This window comes from Bubalus kerabau, chromosome 17, assembly GCF_029407905.1.
Source record: "Bubalus kerabau isolate K-KA32 ecotype Philippines breed swamp buffalo chromosome 17, PCC_UOA_SB_1v2, whole genome shotgun sequence".
NCBI classification, from domain to species: domain Eukaryota; kingdom Metazoa; phylum Chordata; class Mammalia; order Artiodactyla; family Bovidae; genus Bubalus; species Bubalus kerabau.
Window position 1 is genome coordinate 11,160,652 of NC_073640.1, and position 16,535 is coordinate 11,177,186.

General features: G+C 49.4%; 1 protein-coding gene across 1 annotated transcript in view; it reads left to right on the plus strand.

Annotated features, from left to right (window-relative positions):
• The window catches only part of GAN (gigaxonin), a 57,067-nt gene extending 49,796 nt beyond the window's left edge, over nt 1–7,271 (plus strand). The window contains exon 13 of the transcript XR_008704349.1: nt 5,738–7,271. The gene's annotated coding sequence lies outside the window, so the exon portion shown is untranslated. The remainder of the gene's footprint in view (nt 1–5,737) is intronic.
• Nucleotides 7,272–16,535: the final 9,264 nt, after the last annotated feature.

The following is a 16,535-nucleotide window of genomic DNA, read 5'->3' on the forward strand; positions in this document are numbered from 1 at the left end:
ATCTAATAACATTGCTTAATTAGCTAGTGAGACATATCCATTGCCTTTTCTTTGTCCTGTTGAGATAAAAAATAATCTTCTAAAATTGCTACTCAACTGAAATTTGGGCTGATTTTGATATTGGTGTCCCCAAGGCCCAACAGAATTGTTACAAATTCTTAAATCACTGTGATTTGAATTAGAGGGGATGCAAGGGATGAAAGCCCTCAGAGTCTGGGTACACACTGCATAAGATAACGTGGGGAAGACTTAGCCACTTCCTGTGACCCAAGTAAATGGCCACTTCAAATAGTTCAGACCCCAAGTGGCTATAGGTTCATCTTTCTGGTTGGTGAATTATGTTTATTATAACTTCATTTTTAGCATTTCAGTAGAAGTTTTTAAGGACTTTATTTGTATTCCTCTCACTCATCAGTTACAAGGTGTACCTTAGAACCTTGAAGTACACTTCTTCAGGTTACACAGAGGAACTTGGTTCAAAGATGACTGTACAAATAGTTTGCTTCATCACGTTTCCTGTTTAATTGGATGAGAATCACACATGCACTTATTCCCTTGTTCTTCGTGTTTATAGGAAAAACTGTTCTCAGCTACCTCATTATGTAGTGTTGTGCTTGATCCCCTGCCAATTGAGAAGAATTCAACACATTCTGTCCTTTAACAAAAGCCTGGAAGCAAGCAGTAAGCGGCCTTGAGGAATACAATTCTCTAAGGCGTAGTTTCCATTTTACTTTTAATCAGGAGGAACAATAATTCTCCTAGAGCTGCTGCATAGTGATTACTTGAAACTCGACTTGAACTTTAAAGAATCTTTACAAGGCTGTATTTTCGTAGCATAGAAAAGTAGTATGTTTAAACACCACTGCTATGTAAAATAGTAGGCTTCATTGCCATAGTCATTCACAGCAGATAGGAAAACATGTCTGTCTGTAATTTGACCCAATGTTTGGGATTCAGATGCTTGGGGTTACTGTTCTTCATATTCGATAAACTGCTAGTGGGAGCAGTTTAAGGATCTAATAGGTATATTTTCATGAGTTTGTTTCCCAAGAATCTTACCTTTGATGAAAGTATAGGGCTCATGAAGTTCGTCTATTCTGATAACCTGGGGTTTTACAGTGAAACTCTCAAAGTGTGGAGTTGAGTTGACCAAACAACACAGAACTGCATTATACTTAAAATCACAAGTGATCGGATTTGTCTGGTGTGTCAGTGGAATGTCCCCAACTTCCTCCTGGACAGGGTACACCTGGGCGCTGTCCTCCCCAGCACTGGTCAGCTCACCTGGCTGGTGAGTTAGGGGCAGCTCACAGGTCCTTCAGTTTTTGTAAACAGACCTTCCCTTCCGGGGGTGATTTCTTATTAGGAATTACCTAGGACCCCTGTTGGCCAAAAAGAGTTATGCCCATTCCTAAAAACCTGGCATACTAGGAATAACTTACATACCAGGTAAAATCTAAAACCTTCACTGTCCCTGTGCATTAATAAGATTTAATGGTTAGGCTTGTGCTTTTCATACTAAAGGGCTTGCTCCCCTCATCAGGATTCTGGCAAAGTTCTCAGGTGGATCTAGCCGTGGGCCATGCCCACTTTTTGGTTCCCAAGAGAGCCAGGGTTCAGCCCCGGGCGGCCCCAGGCTTCCTTGGTTGTAATGATTTTGAGGAAATTGTAAATATTCTCTGTACTGGCCAGGCGAACCCAGTGGTTGTGAGCATGCGTGGGCTTTGGGGGCCCGGTGCATGCTGGGTTTAAAGATGGCTCCCACTGCCTCGTGCCCCTCGAAGCCCATCACCCCGAAACAAAGGATGGGTGTTCACCTGCCGGGGTTCCTGTGGAGAGCCAGCGGAGTGAGGAAGGGGAGAGCTTGGCGCCTCGAGCACAAATTGGGGGTGACTGGGACCTCGGCTGCAGTTGCCGCCTGTCTCAGCCGCAGTCTCCGCCCCTTGCTCAATATCCTGGCCTCAGAGCTTTCTGCTCGCATCTGCCGCCACATGATACACAAGCAAACACACACGTTCGCTTTTACAAGATGCCTGTTTTTTGGATCCGTGATACCACTCTCCCGCTTCTCTAAAACCTGGAATTCAGGATAATTCTAGACAGTGGAAACACCCCAAGATACGTGTTTAGGATATTTAGAGTGGTTACAAATATCCTTTGTTTTTAGGGTTTGCCTGATAAAGTACTCTGCTGCGGCTGCTAAGTCGCTTCAGTCGTGTCCGAGCCTGTGCGACCCCATAGACGGCAGCCCACCAGGCTCCCCCGTCCCTGGGATTCTCCAGGCAAGAACACTGGAGTGGGTTGCCATTTCCTTCTCCAATGCATGAAAGTGAAAAGTGAAAGTGAAGTCGCTCAGTCGTGTCCGACCCTTAGAGACCCCATGAACTGCAGCCTACCAGGCTCCTCCGTCCATGGGATTTTCCAGGCAAGAGTACTGGAGTGGGGTGCCATTGCCTTCTCCGTGAAGTATTCTAATAATATTTAGAACTTTCTGGAAGTTGAATTTTTCTTTTTTCCCTAAAATATAAAAGGTAGTAGTCAATGCTAGTCAAATAAATGATATTTTCTATGTCTCAGTTTGAGATCACTAGACCTAAACTACTTCTCTGAACTTGGATGTTATGTGGAACCTAAAGACAAACTTTGTGGTGTGTGTGTAGAACTTCTTTACCTTCAACTAAGGGTTATTTAACAAAGTGATATCAAAAGTGAGCTACTTAATCCTTTTATAAAGGCACTTCCTTTCCAGTTCAGATTATGGACTTCTGGATTTAGTGGTACGTGACTTATCCAGCTTGTTTTGATTTCAATAAGACATTTTATAAAGTCATTCTTGATATTTTTGTGATTGAGAAAAGGAAGTAGAAATAGGTTTAAAGGAGCCGAGAAATAGGCGCTATTGACGAGAATGGGCCCTTGTGTCCACACGGATGGGAATAATCTAGCAGTGTGCATTCTTAATGTTTTCCTTAATAACATGTATAAAAACATAGATGACAGAAGCATTGGGTGTTAGGTGCTTATTTTACAGTCTAATAACATGGCTAAATATAGTCTTATGTCCAGATTCACAGAAGACAGATCCCAGTTGAAAGGGAAAGAAACAAACTGGGGGATGGGGTGGGAGTCGTTGATAATTTGAACGTAAGCTAGCTGTTTAAAGTAGTGCCCTTGTCTGTGTGTAGGGGCTGGTAGTCAGACGAGGAAGTCTGTTTTGTCCACCCGCTGCACTGATGGGCCCTGGGAACCAGCATCCAGGAGGATAACAGCCAGGCTGGTGGGCGCTCTGGAAGCTCTAACAAGAAGCTCTGGAGGCCCCAGGCTCTGGCCTTGCCAGGCTTTAGAAGAAGCAGGTGTGCGTGTCCCAGAGCACTGCCTCCTGGCTCAGGCCAGGAAGCAGAAACTATAGAGGTAGAATGTTTCTGTCACTCGTAGAACTTTCTAGAATTGCCTCAGGATAAACTGGGTGCCTCCTGTGGTTTTGAGTGCTCGGCTCTGAGGATCACCCCAAAGCTGCCCTCTGCAGCTGTGTCTCGCGAGGATGATGGAGTCAGCTAGGGGAGTCTTGGATGGTGTGCAGATACTGTCACAGGCTCCAGAGCTTGAGGAGGGGGAATGTTTGTGCTTCAGCTTTCATGTTGCTTTGGGGGAGGAGGCCTCTGTTCCTCTCATGTGTGCTGCTCCCATCCTCCCTGCCCGCCACCTGCTCACCACCTCGTGACTGTGGCCGCTGGCCCGAGGCACAGCCAGCGTGAGCAGAACCTTCGTAAACAGACAAATCTCTAGAGACTTCCCTAAAACCGTAATTGTCAACTAGACAGCGATTCTTGCTCTTTCTATACTTTTGGTTGTCAATCTCTCAGTATCTCTGCAGAGTTAAGAAAGCTAATAAGTCAAAATTGTATTCTCTTAAGCAGGGCTTAGGTGATCTATGGCCTGGGATGCCATCGAGGGGACCGTGCAGTGGGGAGAGTTGGGTTGGCCGACCTCTTCCAGCACCTTCTGGCTCCAGGAACGGGTCCGCTCACTAGTGGGTCACTTTGTCATCCCTTGGGAAGCGCCTCCAAAGGACCTGCCTCCTCCCAGGCTCTGTCTATCCCTCTTCCATGAAAGCCATGCAGCGGGGGCTCCACTCCCTCTGTGTCCTTCCCGATGCCACCTGCCCCAAAGCACAGGAACGGAGCAGAGGCTGGGCCGGGCACTCAAGCCCAGGTCGTCAGGAGGGTGCTGTCCATGTTGTTCTCCAGATCTGTGTCTTCTGTCCATGCCCTTGGTCATCTTCACTCACTAATAATCCTTGGTTTGACCCAGTGTTGATTTATCTCCTGTGCACCATTGTGCCCACACGGGCTGCGGGCAGGATCTCCGAGGACGCAGGCCCTTCCCACAACTTCTCGCTGGGCAGTCAAAGAACTTTAATCAAGGTAGAAGGAGGTTATTTTGGTCATGTTCTCAAGTGTACCCTTAGTCATGTACTTTTGCAATTGCATCTCCGCTCTGCCCTCTATTCTCATCCCATAGCCTCTCCCAGCCTGATTTTTTTAGCTGCTTGATTTAAGTATCCAAGAAAAGGGTGGGGGGTGGGGGCGGGGCACATGGTGGTACTGAAGCGGGGTGGTGGGGGCGGGGGGCGGGGGCGGACTCTTCTGGTTCCCCAGACCATTAGTCTAACAATATGTGTTGAAAAGGCATTCTTCTGGGAGCCCCTGACCTGGCCTTTGTGACCAGCACTTTCCACAGCCAGAGAGCCAGAGTGGTCACCCAGGCTGAGCAGCTTCCAGGGTCTGCACCATTCTGCTCCTCCCACGTGATAGCCGGGAGGGTGGGGTGCAGGGAGCAGAGCCTCAAGTCCCCCCACCATGCTGCCCCAGGCGTGGCCAGGTATATCTCAGCAGCTCCTTAAGCAACTAGACGAGAACAGCCTCCCTGGGGCCCGGTTTGTCCCCACCTTCCACGCCTGCCCTGGAGGTTCTCGGCTCCTCCTGGAGCCCGGGGAAGGGGTCCCCGTGCCACAAGTTCTACCTCAGCACCCAGCCACCTGGCACCATGCAGGGCCCACCTCTTCCTTTTCTCTTATTTAGCTCTGCTTAGAAACACACTGCACTCTAAATGGTGAATAGGATTGGAAATTAGAATTACTCGTTTACAATAAGAAAGAGACCCATCTCTTCATATTGTTGGGTTTTTTTTAAAAAAGGAATTTTTGCTTCAGAAGAAACTCCAGAACATAAATGTATTCTTAACCTAGGCATATGCTCATTGAATTTGACTATGCTTTGTAAAAAAAAAATTACGTAGTAACGTGGGGCAAAAGGGTATCATCAGCTTAAAAACAAACCTTCAGTGTCGGTGGGTTTAGCATTGTTTTTTTGTAGGGGACTTCAGAAGTCAAGTGCTACATGGAAACAGAGATCAGCCACGTTCCATGGGGTAGATGATTTTATGGTGGGAAACGTCTCAAGTGGCCTTCAGTTGAAAAAAGCACAGGCTCTCCTAGCAGCACTCAGTTTAAAAAAAAAAAAAAAAGCAGTATCAGTGGCTTTTTCTGCTGATGGAATTCTTTTCATTTTGACTCATCTGTAACACTGCTTTTGTCTGCTTCCTCATTCCTGTGCCCCTTCAAGTCGCCAGTGACATAGAAACACTTGTTTTGTTTTTAATAATACCCCTTGTGAATTGGTACGACCATGAAAAAAGGAATCCTGTTCTCAGCAGAACTTTTGAACTCCCATCACAGCCCATCCTGCAGTTGCACCAACAGAGCTGGGAGTGATCAGTGGTAACCAAAGCACCTCCCTCCTCCAGCCACTCCCCGCACCCGCATCAGAAGCCATTGCAGAAGCACCGCCAGCAGGCCCCAGCAGACTGCTTTCTCACTCTGTGTTCCCGGTGACAGGAGATGCTTGTCCCTGTCTGTAGATGGGGTCCATCCATCACTCGTCCTGAACGTGTAGGTTCACGTCTTCTCTCACTGACCCCCGGCTCCCACTGTGAGAGAAGACTGCCAAGAGAATTCTTGAAACAGGGCCACAGGTTCAGTGTGGCTCTCCCAGACTCAGGGCTGACCCTCACAGTGGGCCCTGGCCCGACAGAACGACCCGCAGACACACCTGTGACCAGTTCACGTTGCTGTATGGCAAACACCCATCACAATATTGTAAAGTGATCATCCTCTGATTAAAATAAAAGCAAAACACAGTTCTGTTGGCTGGTTGCCTGTGCAACACCAGCCACCATATGTGACAGCCACCCTTGTCCAGGACCCATTTTTAGCACACTCTTGACTTGTCATTCTGATGCTTTCAACGCCACAAAGCAAAGTCCACGAATACCAAATTCCCAAAATACCATATCAAAATTCATCCTGTTTTAAATGCAGATCTTTGTTTAATGTAGCTACATTTTCTGACATGGTATATACAGTAGAGTTTCTCATTTAAATCCTGCCGCTTTTATTACCTGGTAAGCTTCCAAGTTGACCAGTCTACTTAGACGTGTTTTCAGATGAGGTTACATTGTGTGTGAGAAGGTATCCTGATCTTTAGAAAGAGACCTGCTGGAAAAAAACTAGAGATTTGCAATGAATCATATATAAGTTAGACAAAAGACATTCTAGAGAAAGTTCAAAGTATTTCAAGTACCGGGAAGTTGCAACTTGTAGAATTATCCTCCCCGAATTCAGTAGGCTAGCAGAGAAATTGTGCTAATGTGATTTCATTGAAATGTCACGTCTCAAACATTCTGTGGTCCAAGTGTACTCGTTTGTTCCGTGGAGTAATTTTCTATTCCGTTGCTGGTATGAAATTTTAGTGAACTTGAAGTAAATTTGAATTAGTAACCTTTCTTACAAAGTTGCTCTATGGTTTACAAGTAATCCTCATGCAGAGAGGCTGTGTTAACTTTCTTAAATTAAGTAGCACGCACTTTGTTTATCTGCTTCGGTTCATTGTGGGGTAACAACGGGGTCGCCCCGTCTCACGAGCACAGGATTTGTGCTTTGGGAGCATACTGCAAATGTGCTGTTCTCTTATACTAAGGATCAGTGAAAGTGTTTTATCTTTTTTATGTAGTTTGTATTGACTGGATTTTATAATTGTAAGAAAACAGAAACAGAGTGTTGTATTTTGATCTGAAATTTGTCTATGGTAAAGTAATTTTGTTTTATGTATTGGAAGTTCATTTAAAACTTGAAATATTTTCTAGAAGGGTACCGAACAAATGAATTGTCTTTAAGCTGTTTAATTAACCTAATAAAATAATTTGATGGGGAAGGCATTGCAATTGATTCTCATTTTTACAGTGGTTCCTGCTAAGTTAGCATGGTCTGTACAGCTTGGCTTGACCCGGCTTCTGAACGGAATGTGGTCTTTTTACACTGTGTCTTGCACGGTCTGAGTGTCAGAATCCTGGATCCTGGCTCACAGTGTAAGCTACACGCTCCTTGCCCACACTCCACAGTCTTTGCCTTGGTGTCTTCCATTCTCCATCAGAGTAAGTCTCCATTTGGTCTCCCAAAAGACAGTTTCAGATTTCCTTTCCTTGGAGGAGAGAAAGACATTAGACTTAACGAGCAACAGAGGGTCTTGACATCAAGGGTCTAGTCATAGGTTGGAGAATTCTATGACAGATAGGATTCTCTGTCATTTCTTGCTGTCCTGCCCAGAGACTGCAAAGCTGCAGAGATCAGGGAAACTGTCACAGGCAGATCTCCACCGAAGGCGTGAGGTGGAGAGACTTCCCAGCAAGGCCAAAGGTACACATGTAAGGTCTGCCAGAAGTGCTCCTGAAATCACGTGGAAAGGAGAAGAAACGGAATGTTTCTCTTCAGTTGCACAGTGTAGCATTAGGTAGGTTTGGAAGTTGGCTTAAAATTTTTTCCACCTCCCACAATGACGAGAAGGTTCTATGGCCCGTGGTCTGTCAGCCTTTTTATCTTTGGGGGGTGGGAAGGTTGCTGTGGAACCCTTTATTTAAACAAAGCCTTGGCCAGAAACCAGTGCCCAAGTTGGCTGGTTGCGGAAGGGTGTGGTCGGGGCCATCAGATCCTAAAGCCTGGCCGTTCAATGTCCAGGCCTCCGCCAGCAGCTCCAAGGGGTCCATGCTGTGCCCACTCCTGGGAAACCTTGGCAGTCTTTGCTCTCTCAGAGCCTCTGTTTCTTGTCTGTAAAATGAGACTTAAGTCACTGGATTTCCTTGTCTGGAGGGCAAGGATGTAATTCCTCCTTATATAAAACCCTGGACTAGATCATCACCAGGTCCCTTTTGTATGTACATTACCTGAGGTGTCAATCTGCTCACAGCCTGCCCTACAGAGGAACCCAGTTCTGGGGGAATACACCCCGGATTGCCTGTTCTTGGTGGGGGCAGGGGCACTTTGCTAGTTTTCATTACAGGTGAAGACGGGACATCAGGGGTTGACCGTGTCACCCTCCTGAAACTGTTGCTGGTATCATAGGGTAACACGTCGTATTGACCAGCTGCGGACAGGGGCTGCTTCAAGCACCTCACATGTTAACTCACTTCATCCTCAGAACAACCCATTTCACAGCAGAGAAAACTGAGGCCCAGAGATCGGCACTTGGCCAGACTCCACAGATTCAGTGGTGAGAAGGCAGAACTGGATTCAAGGCCAGGTGGTCCGTGGCCCCTCTCTAGAAAGGGGACAGACCTTCTTGAAAGCTGTTCATGTATTTGCTTAATGGCCAAGTATGGAAAATTAAATAGTTTTGTGGCCAAAGGGGTCAATCAGGGAAGACTTCCTGGATAGGAGGCAAATTAGGAGGTCTGGTGATACTGCCACTATTTGTTAAGCTAGAATAGAAGCTGATGAGTGCCAAGACCAACTCTGAGTGAAGAGGGTGGGTGGGTGTGTGTGGGGGTGTGTGTGGGGGTGTGTGCGCGCGTGCACGCGCGTGCATGCGTACACGTGTTGTTTCGTTTTAAACCTGTAGCTTTCTAAAGAACTGAGTTCATTCATTTGTGTTCACTGCCTGTTGGGTTTTGGAGCAGCTTCTGAAATTTGGGTGTGAGCAGGGTATGCTCCTCATCGCCCCCCTGAAAATAATTCACACACACTGGGATGCTGTCGTGAAACAACAGCAACAGAAAATGGCAAGTGTTGCTGAGGCTGTAGAGCAACTGGGACCCTCGTGCTCTGCTGGTGGGGAGGGGCAGCGGTGCAGCCACTATGGGGAGCCACTCGGTGTCTCCACCACAAGCTCGACAGGGTTACCATGTGCCCCCGCACCTCCACTTCCAGGTGCGAGCAGCCAAGAGGGAGGAAAACGGGCTCAAACCAGTGTTCACAACAGCACTGCTCACATTCGCCCACAGGTGCAGGCCGCCCACCGGCCCACGCGGAGATGAGTGGATCCACCTCCTGTGGCCTGTCCACAAAACACGCCAAGTGAAGGGAGCCAGTCACAAAAGCCCACATATTACATTTATCTGAAACGTCCAGAAAAGACAGATCCCTGGAGACACGCAGCAGATTCACGGTTGCCAGGGCCTAGGGGGGAGGGTTGGGGAGTGACGGCCTATGATGGGTTCCCTGCAGATGCAGAAAGGGTTTTGGAACCAGATAGAAATGATGCTTGCACGGCATTCGGAATGTACTGAATGCCACTGAATTGTGCACTTTTAAATGGTTTGTGTTGTCTGAAGTTTCCCTCGATTAAAAAAAAAAAATGAGGGATCGAATATGGGGAGCAAATAAGAGAAAAGATCACCACTACATGCTGGGTCGTTGGGAAGATTGAGAAAGAGGAGAACCTACTTGCCAGCCCCGAGTGGTGTGTCTTGTAGACGCCCCCGGGACAGGCAAGATTCAGGCTGGGGGGCTGCGTGTCTGGTGTGTGCAGAGTCAGCCACCCTTGTGTGTGTCCCCTGGTGTTTGGGGTGATCCACCGACTTCTTCCTCACCATCAGGAAATTGAAAATCTGAACAGATTTTCTCAGATTCAATGGGAACGAGTCTGCCTGTGAAACACCAGACTGTTGGATACAAAGCCAGTCGGCACCACCATCCCCTCCTTGGGGTACTTTCTTATCCCCTGTGCCTGGGGGCCAGAGGCCTCATCCTGGCATGTGGTGGGAGCTGAAGGGACCGCGGCGTGGTACCCCACCCTTGCCGATGCACAGCAGGACCCTGCGCTAGATACAGGGCTCTCACCTCAGCTCTGTAGGGGCTGCTGCTTATAAACAGGATGCCTGCCCTGCTGCCTGGCCTGGGCTGCTGCTTCCCCAGCGGCAGCCCCAGCCTCCTCCTCCCCCTCCTAGAGCCGGGCAGGCCTGTCAGACCCCTCACCCAGGAACAGTGGCCACTCCTAAAATGTTTGCAGGGAAAGGCAGCAGGCGCTCCCTCAGGCTGGAGGCGGGGTGCTGAGAATTCCCAGCCTGAGGATCTTACCGTAAGGGTGGGTGTATTTTTATCCAGCAGGATATACTTATCAGCTACAGCCAGGAAAGGGGAAACTGACTTAACAATTCCAGCCCCGCCAGATTCCCCATCGCTGCAATGGCTCTGTTCCCCAGTGCTGCTGGGAGGGAGGAGGGAGAATGAGGTTATCACCTGCCTGGGGTTCTGGTGCCCCTCAGCTGCCTTCCCTCCAGTTCTCTAAGCTGCCCAGAGACTTCTGGGGGGCAGCATCCATCAGACACCTGCCGTCCGGGGGCAGGACCTCCGCTGCTGGTTACCCTCACAACGTTCCTGAGAGCGTGACCCTCGCCTAACAGATTAGAACGTCACAAGCCATTTGAGTCACATGCTGCAAGTCAACGTGGCTGGTCGGAGGCCAGGCTGGGATTGGACCCAGGCCTGTTTATTAGGCTGCTTCTGACAATTGTCATTTCACCTTTAGGCTGTTTCTCTTTGTCATTAGACACAACACTGGAGGCTCTGCACTAACAAGGTCTCCACTCTGATGGGTCCACACAGCACGGGCCTGGCGACATGGCCAGAAGAGCTGTGCTCTGGGGCCTCCCTTTGGTCATCCTTACCCTGCAGAGAAATCACTGCTGCCGCTGCTCATTCGCTTCAGTCGTGTCCAACTCTGTGCAACCCCATAGGTGGCAGCCCACCAGGCTCCCCTGTCCCTGGGATTCTCCAGGCAAGAACACTGGAGTGGGTTGCCATTTCCTGCTCCAATGCATGAAAGTGAAAAGTGAAAGTGAAGTCACTCAGTTGTGTCCAACTCTTCGCGACCCCATGGACTGCAGCCCACCAGGCTCCTCCGTCCATGGGATTTTCCAGGCAAGAGTACTGGAGTGGGATGCTATTGCCTTTTCCGAATCTCTGAGATACCTTAACTCCTGTGGCCAACGGAACGATGCTTCCTGGGCCCCCAGGTACATTGATGTCCTAATCCCCGAACCAGTGAATCTGTGACCTGACCTGGCAAAAGGAACGTGGCACATGTGACCTGAGTTACAGATTTGAGATGGGAGATGATTGTGGATGGTCCCGGAGGGCCCTGTCACAGCCAGGGTTCTTAGGACAGGGAGGCTGGAGGGCCACAGAGAGAGGTAACAACACAAGCAGAGGTTGGAGTGACGCAGGGCCTCAGGCCAAGGACTATCGCCAGCCTCTAGAAGCTCAAAGAAGGAAACAGATCCTGCCCTGGAGCCCCCAGAAGGAGGACAGTCCTGTTACACCTCAATTTTAGCCCAGTAATACCACTTCTGACATCTAGAACTGTGAGGTAATAAATGTGTGTTGTTTGAAGCCATTTGGCATGTGGTGACTTGTTACAGCAGCCCTAGGAAACTCATTCAACCCCACCCTCCAGAAGTTCCACTTTGATTGGTGGTGGAGGGGCCCAGCCACAGGACCCAGGTGACTCTAATGATCAGCCAGAGCTTCGGCACACCCATCTCCCAGACGTCTTTCTGGCGTCTGCCTAGATGATGCATAGATCTTGCATTTGCATAAATGATGCATCTGCTTCCAGTTAGCTGGACACTGCCAAGGCTTTCATTGACCAGAGCTTGCCAGTCCTATGCCTCGAGGTCTGAGCCATTCCAACTTCCCGTCCTGTACAGGCTACAGCAGCAGGCCCTGGGCCACCCGAGTCACTGGTGGTCTCTATTTTACCCAGGCTTCCTTCAGACAGACGAGAGTCTAGACAGACCTTCTTGTCTTCAGCAGTGCCCTCTGCAGTAGTCCCTCTCAACTTCTATAAAAACCCACCCCCAAATTGCAGCCCACCCCTTCCACAATATGCTTTCTCAGCCTTCGGGAATCCCACCATGTTACTCCCCAGCTGAAAAGCCCTTTGCTGATGTTCCACTGCCTTGAGAATGAGACCTGACCATCATGGCCCCTGAACCACTGCAAGGGCCCCCTGCCTACTGCTGCAGCTTCATTCTGTGTCACCCGACACCTCACCCTTCAGCCCCAGGGGCCCTCTGTGACCACACGGCATTGGCACCTGCTGTGCCCCCTCCCTTCACTCATCCTGGCTTCTCATCCTTCAGGTGCAGCATCATTGGCTCGCCTTTATGGAGAACTTTTTTGCTTCTCTCCTCCGACTCTATCAGAAAGGGTGAAAGATGCCAAAAGGGTCTAAGAGCTAAAGTGAAGCAGAAGTGTAGAGAACCAACTGCTGATTCTCTGCAAATTAGAAATAACACACATTACAAATAACCAAGCCTGGGCTCTTCTCAGTGCCATAGTCTCAGAAAGCATATCTTTTTCCACAGGTAGGAGCAGTGTTGCACTTTCCTCCTTAGCCCAGCCCTACTGTCAGAACCACAATAGCTGAAGGGTCCTAAGCAGCCACAAATGCTTGACCTCAAGGTTAGAATTCAATAAGGAGGGACTTGCGTGGTGATCTAATGGCAAAGACTCTGAACTTCCAATGTAGGGGGCCTGGGTTCAATTCCTGGCCAGGGAACTTGATTCCACATGCCTCAGCTAAGAATTGGCATGCTGCAACTTAAAAATAAAAAAGATCCTGCATGCCACAGCTGGAACCTGACATAGCAAAATAAATAAATATTTAAAGAAAGAGCAATAAGGAGAGGTGAGAACTTTGACAGCCCATCCGATGGAGGCCAGACTATAACACTGTGGAGACCAAGCAAATGTCTGTGGGCCTGATTTCTGACTTTTGCCCTATTTTATCACCTGGTTTATATCTCTCCTAGCCTGGAGTAGATTGAAAAACATGGCCATATCATTTTGCAGCTGCTCCCACAAAAAAGAGGGAGGGAGTTAACTTTCCCATCTCCAGAATCCAGGCTGGTCTGGAGACTCACTCTGCCAAAAGAAGGAGGCAGAAGTGACGCTGCACTGGTTCCACCCCAAATGGCCTTACGCCTCTATCTTTGCCTCTTGAAACCCTCTGGCCACCATGTAAGGAAGCCCTCAGGCTAGACTGTTGGATAATAAGAGACCGCTTGGAGAGAGAAGACAATAGTGAGGCCAGCTGAAACTCTCTAGTTCTGGTCAAGCCACACAGTGACACCTGAGGCTACAAATGACCTCAGGAGAGACCAGCAAAAGAGCTGCCCAGCTGCCCCCAGCCTGAATTGCAGAATGGGAGGAAGTAGATGATGGTCCTTTAAGTCATATGAATAGGAGTGTTTGTTAGGCGTGGGTGCTGTGTGAGCACACTCAGTCGTGTCTGACTCTTTGCGACCCCATGGACCGCAGCCCGCCAGACTCCTCTGTCCATGGGATTTCCCAGGCGAGAATACTAGAGTTGGTTGTCCTTTCCTCCTCCAGGGGATCTTCCCAAGCCAGGGATTGAACCCACTTCTGTTGCTTCTCCTGCATTGGCAGGCGGATTCTTTACCACTGTGGCCCGTGGGAAGCCAGCAGCAGGTAACTGATACATAGCCCTTATCACAGTCTTTCATCACTGATGTTTATCTACCTTTTTGTCTCCCATCTTTGCTCATCCAGCTCCCCACACACACCCTGTAACCCCGGCTCCATCCTCCCATGGACCTTGTCTGTCTTGTTCCCTGTGGGGTCCCTAGTGCTTCATGTCATGCCCAGGAGGTGCTCAACAAATATTTGCTCAAGGAATGAAGAAACGAATGTTTAAGTCAACAAAGATTTGTGATACCAACCTCTTGTCACAAAACACCAAGCTGGAGATGAAAGTGACCTGTTCCCCCAGGAGGGAACTCATAGCATCGTAGACTTGGGACTTACCTTCCATCATATAATTTTAACCAGGAAATGTAGGGAGGTCGCTTAGACCCCTGGCTGATATTTCAGCCACATCCAATTCTGGCATGCAGAATAGAAATGGTATGGCTTCACACTTGAGAAAATTTGGGTGTGGATTCTGGCGCATGTAACCCTTCCGAGTCATGGTTGACTTTAAATGGGAACAGAGGCAGGGATCTCCCTGAAAGGCTGCTGGGAGGCTTCCCTGAGCTGTGCGTACTGCCTTTGAGGGATATTGCTCCTTGCCTAGAGTAACTCAGGAAGTGTGAGTCCCTTAACATCTTTGGGGAAACGTTGTCTTGGGGTTGGGGAGCATTTTCTGACTTGATTCCCAAGCTTGGGGTCCGCAGCTGGAGCCAGAAGAGCAGAGATGAGGATGCTCAGCTCCAGAGCTGCAAACAGAACCCATCTGGTCCCTGAGTATGTTCTCTCTGTCCGCAGTCAGGTCCCAATTAGGAACATTTTAGGCAGCGGAGGTTGGGTGCCAGGTTCACTGTCTCTGTCTGCTGTTTGCCAGCCTCTGGCCTGCCCTCTCGGGGTCAGACCTGGGTCTGTAACCCGCACGCCCCTCTCCCAGCTCAGCACAGCCAGCTGCCCCTCATCAGGTGAGGCGACCACAGTCCACCCTCCAGGAAGTCACTCTGGCTGCTTCCCAGGCCACCCCTGACACAACAGCCTGTGACTATTTACTGTAACCACCACTCAGTGCAGCCCTGCTCTGTGTCTTCAGTCATTTGAACCCTCACTGAAACCTAAAAAATGTTTTCAGACAAATGAAAGACCTAGAGAGTTGCAGTCATTTGTAAAATGGTATAAAGGAGGCCAACATGTATCAACCTCCTCTGCAGGAGAGGTATTTGGGCGGAAGGGGACTTGGGGTGCGGCTGGGACCAGAGCCCGGGGCTGGAGTTCAGCAGCCTCTGCCCCCTGCCCCCTCATCCTTACTGGACCTGAATTTCTCCTGGCACAACCCAGGAAAGCCAGAGGCCAGCAACATGTGACTTAGAAAGAAACGGGGCGGGTCCCTTCTCAGAAATTCCGGGGACTCAGCTTGGTCCGGGCGGAGCTCACACTGCCCTCGGCAGAGGCAGGGCCAGGGCCAGGATGACTTCATGTTAGGGTTAGGGACTTTCAGGATGGGACAAAGCCTGTCTTTATTTCAGAGCTGATGACCTCTCTGTCTGAGTGGGTGACCTCCCTCCTAACTGATGGGAGATAAGATCCAAACTCCTAGTGACATAGACCCACAAGGCATCTGAGCAGCCCTCCAGCACTTCCTGACACCTGCTGGTTGCCACCCACTGCCCCGGGTGCCTGGGACTGCCCCGGCTGTGCTGTGGAGACTCTGTCCTGATGCATCTCACCTTTGCCTGAGCATTGGCATCACCTGAGGAGCTCTGACAAACACCTGCACTTGGCCTCCACCTGAGACCAATTAAATCAGAATCTCTGGGGTGGGACCCACACTTTGGCATTTTTCTAAAGCTCCCAGGTTGATTCGCAGCCAAGGCCAAGAGCAACTACATCAGTGATTAAAAGCCCATGTCTGTTGAGCTTTTTTATCTTGCATCAGACTCTTAATAGAGTTTTACATATGAAAATGTTAACTGATTTACTCTTCATGTGACCTTTGGAGGTAGATACTACGGTCATTATCCCTGTTTCACAGATGAGGAAACTGAGGCTTCCCTGATGGCTCAGACAGTAAAGCGTCTGCCTGCAGTGTGGGAGACCCTGGTTTGACCCCTGGGTTGGGAAGATCCCCTGGAGAAGGAAATGGCAACCCACTCCAGTACTCTTGCCTGGAAAATTCCGTGGACTAAGGAGCCTGGTAGGCTACAGTCCATGGGGTTGCAAAGAGTCGGACACGACTGAGTGACTTCACTTCAACTGAGGCTGGAGTGCCTGGTGCTAGAGAGTAGCAGGCCCAGGATTAAAGCCCAGATGGACTGATCCCTGGGCCCGTGCACTTGAACACCGCAGTGTTACCAGGTGGGATAAGCCTGGTCTTGCGTGGATGTGGAGGAGAAAAGGATCTGGAAGTCAAAGCGGGGCACGGGCCAAATACAGATGTCACTTTAGTGGGAATGCATGGGATTTTTTGGCGTGAGAAAGACCCTAGTTCAAATCCAAGAGCTTTCACGCCTCCTCTGCAGGACCCTGGGCCAGGAAGTCATTTAACATTTCGGTGCCTCAAGTCTCGCCACGGGTGAACACCGAGCTGTTCTGAGATGGCAAATGGAAACACCCAGCACAGGGCCTGGAAAGTGGCGGCGGCGGCGTCGAGGGTGTTCAGTGAGGGCTAATTCTGCTACTTCCACCGCCCCCTGTCTAGCCCACGAGTCTCCGGAAAGAA